The following is an 8,373-nucleotide window of genomic DNA, read 5'->3' as shown; positions in this document are numbered from 1 at the left end:
AGTGCCGGCTGATTTGGACTCCTCTCTCTCTCTATATAATTGTTTCACATAAGGTAGTGTTTTAGCACAGTACTTATTACATTATGGCGTCTTTTAACTGCAAAGAGCAATATAATCTAATTTATAAACTTCTGGCTACAGAGGGTTGAAAACCAATGAAAAAGTCATAGGGGACCATTTCTAAATGCATAAAATGGGGTGGAGCACAACTAAAGCAGTTGTCTCATGTTTTGTGATGTAATGCATCTACTTTTGGATTATTGCATCAGCTTATAATGTAATGCTCAATAATGCAGCAAGAATGTGTAATGAGCAAATATTTGCTGAAGATAAAATGCAGTTGTTACATGACAGTGTCAGATAAGTTTGTGCTATATGGAAATGTGGTCATAATGCACCAGAATCTGCATACATTGCATCTGGAAAGTATTCACAATTTTTCCACATTTTGTTATCTTATAGCCTTATTCCATAATGGAATAAATTCATTTTCTCCCTCAAAATTATACACACAATACCCCATAATGGCAAAGTGAAATTAGTTTTGGGGAAATTTACAAAAAAATAAAAAACTAAGAAATCATAAGGTCACACTACAGTATCTAAAGGGTCTTGCCTGGGTCATGCCCAGTTTGGAAACGTGTTTTATATCTGGGGTGGGGCCCGGTTCTTTTATGTGAAAGGGGTGTTATTAAGTGGCTGCATCAATTAGGGATGACCATTGAACAGCAATCACTAACAGACATCAATAGCCCACACCATTCATTCTGATTGGCTTACTGCCCTGTAATAGATGAAGGATGACCATTGGGGAAACACAACACATCAATGGTACACTGTCAATAGTTTACATTTTGAAGCCACCAAGGGCTTAGCAGCAACTATCATCCTCTGTGCTTCATGTGCCACCTTCCTGGCTTTAGCAATGTGGTGTAATTAAATCAGATTATTGCTATTTGTGTTTCTTTAGATGTTAATGGTTGTCTGCTATTGTCCTTATTAGGCTGTATTACACTTCACATCACAAATCTTTGACTTTAGTTGCTTTTTTTCAGTACAAATAAATCAATCTAATAGGAAAGTCTTTGCATCCGTTGGAGGTTGTTAAAGACCCCCCATACACTTATGAGTGTTGGGCCGATTTCACCCAATTCTGACAGATTGGGTGGCACAATCAGATGAAATTGGCCAAGCACGTGTCTGACATCCCTTCCGATCCGATGCGCGGTCCCATGCACATCAGTACAGCGTCGGAGGTTGCCTGCATGTCCAACCTCCGACAGCAGGGTCACATGCGATACATCACATGCAGAAAGACCACAGTTGCAGTGCACCACGCCCAATGCTGCCCCAGTCACCCTCTTCCTGCCACCCTCTCTTTCTTCCTGTTACTTGCTGCCTCTGCCTATCCACCACTGCCTACAGTATCAATGTCTTCCTTGCTGTAGTGTAACTTTGCATCTTCCAGTGGAAGATGCAAAGTACAGGCGGAGACACAATGCAGCAGCATGGAATGGATGGAATCAGAATGGAAATGGCTGAACAAGAATTTGTGCACCCATCACCCCTTTATCTCATTCCAATAATCTCGCTCAGCAAACTGTGGGTGTGCAAATCTGGGTATTTACAGTATACAGTAGCTGAGCCAACTCCTCTAAATAAAGAGCAGAAATGTTTCTGCTTTGCAAACACTGCCATCTTATTGGTTTTGTTCCGCCATCTCCTGCACATTAGCATATATTGAACCACGAAAGAAGAAAATGATGTGCCGGACCCTGAATCAGATCAGCAAAAATCACAGATTTGCAAGTGAGCTAACTCGGGCCCTATGTCTATACTGTATGTTACAAATGGCTTCTAGTATGCTTCAAAAGAGCCCAAAGAATCCAAAAAGCTGTAGATTGTTAAAACATAATATTTATATTGTTTGTTTGCAATTAATTTCTGCACAATTTACACAAAAAAAGCTCTTGTTATTCCTTTTAAGTTATCCCTTGTAGTTCCACAACTATCGCTCACTACAACATCTCCAGTTACATGCCTACCATTATAGAAATGTTTGGTTTCCTTCTCCGCAACTGTATATATATATTATTTCCCTAATAAATGTATATTGATAATATCAGAAAGACATCTGTCATTGTGAAATGTTTTCTAAAAATGGATGCACTGAGACACGATGTGTGCAAATCCAATAAAATGCTGTAATAATAGGAAAGCGGGAAGTGTGTGTTATTTGTACAGTGATCTCTGACTTCGGCTGCACACAACCACCGCTCACTTCCCTGGTCATTATACAGTATCTCTGCTGCTTCTCTGGCCACCTCTCACCAGACCCCATGATTGCCTCCTTCCGCTCACACAATTGGATCTCATGCTATTTCCACATCTATTTGTCTGGGATACATGCTGCTGCATGATAAGTACATAAAATGGTTTTAGCTTTGAAAATATCCTCTTCTATGGAAATCACAGGAAACACGAGCTTGATTGTTTTATGCTATAGAATGCTGCCTATTACCCACTTCCCGTTTCTCTTTCTAGCGTCTCTTCCCCTCTGCACTGTAATTTCATATTGGTATTTTATTGTCTATCCTTTCTTTGGTACTTCTTTACTTTCACGGCGCCACTCTAGATAGGACAGATAGGATACTAGATAGGATACGATTTGTATGCGATTTGACATAAGATATCGCATAAGATATAGGATAAGATTTACTATCCATTTCATTACCCCACTATCCACTAGGGCGTGGAGTTGATTTTATATAGCGTGGCGAGCGCAGCGAGCCACCGAGCCCGAAGCGTGGCGAGCGCAGCGAGCCCCGCGAGGGGACACGGAATGTATTTTATGGAATTGCATGCAAATGGCATGCGATATTGGGGACTTGCTTTGAAACAACATCCGTGTCCCCTCGCGGGGCTCGCTGCGCTCGCCACGCTTCGGGCTCGGTGGCTCGCTGCGCTCGCCACGCTATATAAAATCAACTCCACGCCCTAGTGGATAGTGGGGTAATGAAATGGATAGTAAATCTTATCCTATATCTTATGCGATATCTTATGTCAAATCGCATACAAAATCGTATCCTATCTAGTATCCTATCTGTCCTATCTGTCCTATCTAGTGGCGCCGTGAAAGTAAAGAAGTACCCTTTCTTTCTCTTATGTTCTTATCGTCTCTCTCCCACGCGTCAGGCAACTTGTTTGTATTCTTCTCAGATTTTTTCTTGTGCAATTTATTTTTCTATTCCACCCCACGCTTTCTTTCCTCCTTAACTCCGCTCTTTGTGTTTTCCATTTCTCAGAACATGGAATGTGATGTGAATGTGATGTGGGAGTTTCTATGCTCCAGGTCTCAGTCTCACACATAGGATTTTTCACAGCCACATGCACTCACGCAAGTCCGTGTTGGATTCCTATCATGTTGCATTATAAAATCTCTGATGGCACAGTCATTGTGCAAAAGAGCTGACAGTCTAAACTATGGCTGTCTCTTCTGAATGACTCTGTCAGACTCAAGTAATAGATATGTTAAGTGTGCATGTGGTGAAACCATGACAGGTGAACAATCACTGACAAAGTACCTGACAGGAGGCAGCAACAATTAATGCTAAAAACCTGTTGAACAAAGAATATGAGTGACAGGTGAACTGGTCATATCACGCGCTTTTATTTTTCTAACGTTTTTCTATTGTTACATTGGAATTCACTCAGGTACTGAGGGATAAAGCAGCATTAATTTGTAAGCAACAAGCTTGTTCTTGGTATGTGGTTGTCTTTCAGGGGACAAAAAAGCACAAAGCATTACAGTTTTTAACGCATTACAGTGCACTGCAGTGTACAATACATTACAGTGCAATACAGTGCAATACAGTGTACAGTGCATTACATGCAAGACAAGAGAGGGGGTCATTAACAATGAGAGGGAGGGTGCATCGATAATGATATTGCATGTAAACACTTGACAACATACAGTAAAAGATATCGCCGCTCAGAAGGGCCCTTCTGAGCGATGTCTTTTTCTTTCTTGTCTAGTGTGTATGGGGCTTAAGAGGGGTATCTGCAAGGCAGACAGACAACGTGTAGGTGGTCGACATGCACAAGGAAGATGCTGAAAATAGAATGACATGAAAAAACTCGACCTGACCTAATGATTGTCGACCTGCACCACACCCAGTATGAGGACATTGGGCAAGTCAAAAATGACAAATTAGTATTATGTAATAAAGGACGTGTGAGGAAGGAGTGTCTAGAGCATTTAGCTTCTACATCCAGAACACCATAGAAAGTAATAGTGGTAGTCATTACAGGGCCTATTACACTGGGAATTATAGCTGCAGTCATCCACAAAATAACAAACACTTTTTATTCTACTCAGTCTGCTCCATTAATCCAGAGGTGCATTGTTTAGCACCAATTCTAGTGTATATTTGGTGGACTGGACATTTTTTAGGGGAACATGCCGATTTTTTAGTCATCTGTTTAATTTAGCAAAAATCATTAACTTCAGAAAGTGAGACAAATGCAGGGAAACACTACGGGATCATTTTCATAGATTAGAGAGAGATAATGGGCCTTATTCTAGTTCACTCTTTCAGACAAAATCCTTCTTAGATGGACAAAACCATGTGCACTGCAGGTGGGGCAGATGTTATTTGTGCAGAGAGAATTAGATTTGGGTGGGGTTTTACTTCAAAGTGAGATCTATATTGCAGTGTAAAAATAAAGCAGCCAGTATTTACCCTGCACAGAAACAAAATAACTCACCAAAATGTAATTCTTTCTGCACATTTTACATCTGCCCCCATGCAGTGCACATGGTTTTGTCCATCTAAGAAGGAATTTTGTCAGAAAGAGTGAACTAGAATAAGGCCCAATGTGAGAGAGATATAGTACCAACCAATCAGCTTCTAACTATTATTTTGAAGGCTCTTTTTGAAAAATGACAAAAGCTGATTGGTTGGTATTTTATCCCTCTCCCCACTTTAACTCGCTCCAAGCTTTGATAAATCTCCCCCATTGCTTTAATTAAAAAAGTAAATAGCAAATAAACATTCTACACAATTCTTCTTTGTACATGAGATGCCCACATGTCTTTGATATTACTGTATATCTATGGGCTAAAAATGTTTTTTTTTTTTTGGCTATAAAAACAGCAAATTATTATTATTATTGTGAAAAAATAACAAAAAACATTTTTTCGGTTGTTGACCATTTTCTATTAAAAACTTATGCTATGCAAAATTAGGTATGTAGTCTAATGGTATAGTAAACTAGCACACCTGATTGACGGCATATTCTATTCCATGCCCTGTACTCCTTATATATTTCTACTGTTCGCCATCACTCACACCATAGCTGGTAGAATATAATGTTACCATCATAGTCACCTCATGTTTATGATTCGGGTAAGATGAGTTAGTCATGGCCCTTACAGCATGTCTTACTTTCTGTCTGTGTGTCACTCCCTCCCTCCCTTCCTCCCTCTCAGTCCCTCGCTCCAGTGATGTGGAGTTCTCCATGTCGCTGCACACATCTCTCCCATCAAGTTCTCCCCACCACTCTTGCAGAATCCCCCAGGCTGTGATACTTGGAAAAGCTTTTATCGGAGGTGTGATTATTATTTGACCTCAATCTGACAGCTGAAGAAGGGGAGAATGGTGGCATGAGTATGGGGAGGAGGCTAAAGGCCAGAGGGAGGTTAAAGAGGACAATGTTGAAATTGACTGTGATAAAATAGATGGCTAAAAATAATATAAGGCTGCAAAATAACAATTAAAAATATAGACATGATAGATGTAAAAGTAATATAATAGTCTTATATAGTTTATAGATTTTTTTATTCTTGTACTACAGAAAGCAATTGTCCTGAACTCTTCAGAAATCTCCTCATGGACCGTTTTAGGACCAGATGTGAACAATTGTGATTATGTGAAATATATATTTATTAACAGTTTCTTATATAGCGCACACATATTACGTAATATATAGCAAAAATAATAGCCAACCCCTTCTTATCACTACAGTAGTAGTATAGCGAAAAAGAACATACACTTTCTTCCATACTGTATATGTGGTTTTCCTTATTTTGATATAATTCACGATCATCTTGCACTAACCAAAATTCCCAACATGTAATACAGCTAAACAGCTCTTTAGCTATTTGGTTAACAAAAAAGCCAACATGATGAAGATATGTGTGAGAAAGTAAGAAAACCCTGTAGAACCACCCTAAGCAGCAATAATAGTAATCTTTTCGGTATGTACCTTCCAGTCTCTTAAATTTAATTTGAACTTTAAAACACAGCTTGAATTTATTGATGCGGATATACAACTCTGTTAGATTTTGCTGCTACAGGCTCTCTGGGCACAGAATCTGCAGTCTGTAGAGCTGTCCTGCTTCCTAGACATGATATCATGATGTCACTGATTCATTGGGTGGGGTGAGCATGTAGTCACATACAGACCTGCTCCAGACCTGATTTTGCCAGAGCATCTTATGTTAAGGAAGTTAAGGTCTTGACTTTAGCTTGTGTTTTGGACAATCTATATTCTTAGTACAGTTTCTTTAAACATAACCGTTTCACACAAATCTCTTGCTATAACATCACTTCCAAGGGTGAAAACTTAAACAGGACAATTCTCTTCACATAATGTACAATTGGTAATTATTTGTTAACGATAACTTACAATCAAAACAATTTAGTCAGAGGCAGAACTACCATTGGTGCAGCTGGTGCAGTGCACTGGAACCTTTGAGGACTAAGGGGCCCACTGCTGCCCCTGTCACCCTCTTCCTGTCACCCGCCGTTTTTCCCTGAAACACTCTGCTCCCCCATCCCCCTGGGTTGAGCTGAAGGAGGGGGTTCAAATTATATTTTTGCATCTGGGCCCACAAGCCACAAGTTCCGCCACTGAATTTAGTGATGCTTACTTCCAAATGGTTGAATATCCTGTTAGTCAGTATCATCTCTAGATGTTTAACTAGCTACATCAAGGGCCGGATTAAGAGCCTAACTGGCCTGGAGCTGAATTTTTTCAAGAGCCTATTATGAAAAGTGTAGGAGGTGTAGCCAATGCCATGTAGGTATTAAGAATCCATACTCTGTACGCCCCAATGTCTCCATAAATATATAAAATTACAAAAATTGCAAAAATCTTTAAAAATGTAATGTCATTTTAATACCATGGGGGAGATTCTCTAAGGATCTCCGCCCCCCTTCGCCGCCCATCGCAATTATAATTATCGCATATGTTCTAACATATGCGATAATTATAGCAAAGGACAGCTCTTGCGTTAAGAGCTGTCCTTTGCGGTGAGAGTCGCCGGGTCCCAGCAGGTCCCGGCGGCTACCCCCTCCCTCCCACACCCGGCGCTGCTGCTGCTGCGCCGGGCTCTCCTCCTCCCTGCACCCGGAAGAGGATCAGTGCAGGGAGGAGGTCACAGGTCCGGGCAGCACAGCTCTGTGCTGCCCGGACACAGGTGAGGGGGGCAGGGGCAAACGCAGGATTTTCAGAAGGGGGTTTCCAGAGGGGCTGAGCAAAGCACGGAGATGGACACTTAGGTGATCCAGTATATGCCGGGTCAGTTAAAGTATTACAGATAGATAAAATGTATATAAATAACAATAATAGTAATTATTATATATATATATATATACACATATATATATACACACACACACATACATATATATGGGGGAAGCTTTGATGTCCCGCGGGTGGTAGGGGGTATTATATCAACCGCTCAGCATGTATGGCCTGGATCAATAATTTCCACTAATTACCCCTTTACTGTACAGATGGTGGGAGAAGGGGGCATTGGGCTGAATGAAGGGGCCCTGATACATAACTTCCAGGGTGGTAGAGGATGTTTAATATGCAGAGGAGGGGTGTATAGTGGAGTGGGCTTATTATTCATAATTTTCTGGAAGGGGGACAGCTAGCTTGACTGCAGATATCTCCAGTTCCCGGAAATAGATTTCTTAGATTTTAATGGAATTATAAACTAGAGAATCCCACCTACCAAATAGTACTGGGGACTGGGGGATCAGAGTTCAGAAGGCAGAGCAATCTGCCAATGAGTATATAAAACTACATACCAGGTGTGTGGAGCTGGAGCAGTAACCAGCTGCTGGAAGGCTGATATCTCTGGTTCTGGGAACAGTATAGACAAGCTACTAGTGTCCCTCAAAGGGGGAGAGTCCCAGATTTTGGAATATACCCTCAGAAAAACTCTAAGTCAGACACAACCTGAAATATCTGACTGGGAAGAGTAATTAACAGGCATGGATGGGACCACTATTTTGAAGTCAGATATCTCCGGTTCCCAAGGGCCGATTTTTAAAATTCTTATACCCCTGGAAAGAGGGG

This window comes from Crinia signifera, chromosome 4 (assembly GCF_055691185.1).
Source record: "Crinia signifera chromosome 4, ASM5569118v1, whole genome shotgun sequence".
NCBI lineage: Eukaryota > Metazoa > Chordata > Amphibia > Anura > Myobatrachidae > Crinia > Crinia signifera.
This window is presented reverse-complemented; position numbering follows the sequence as displayed.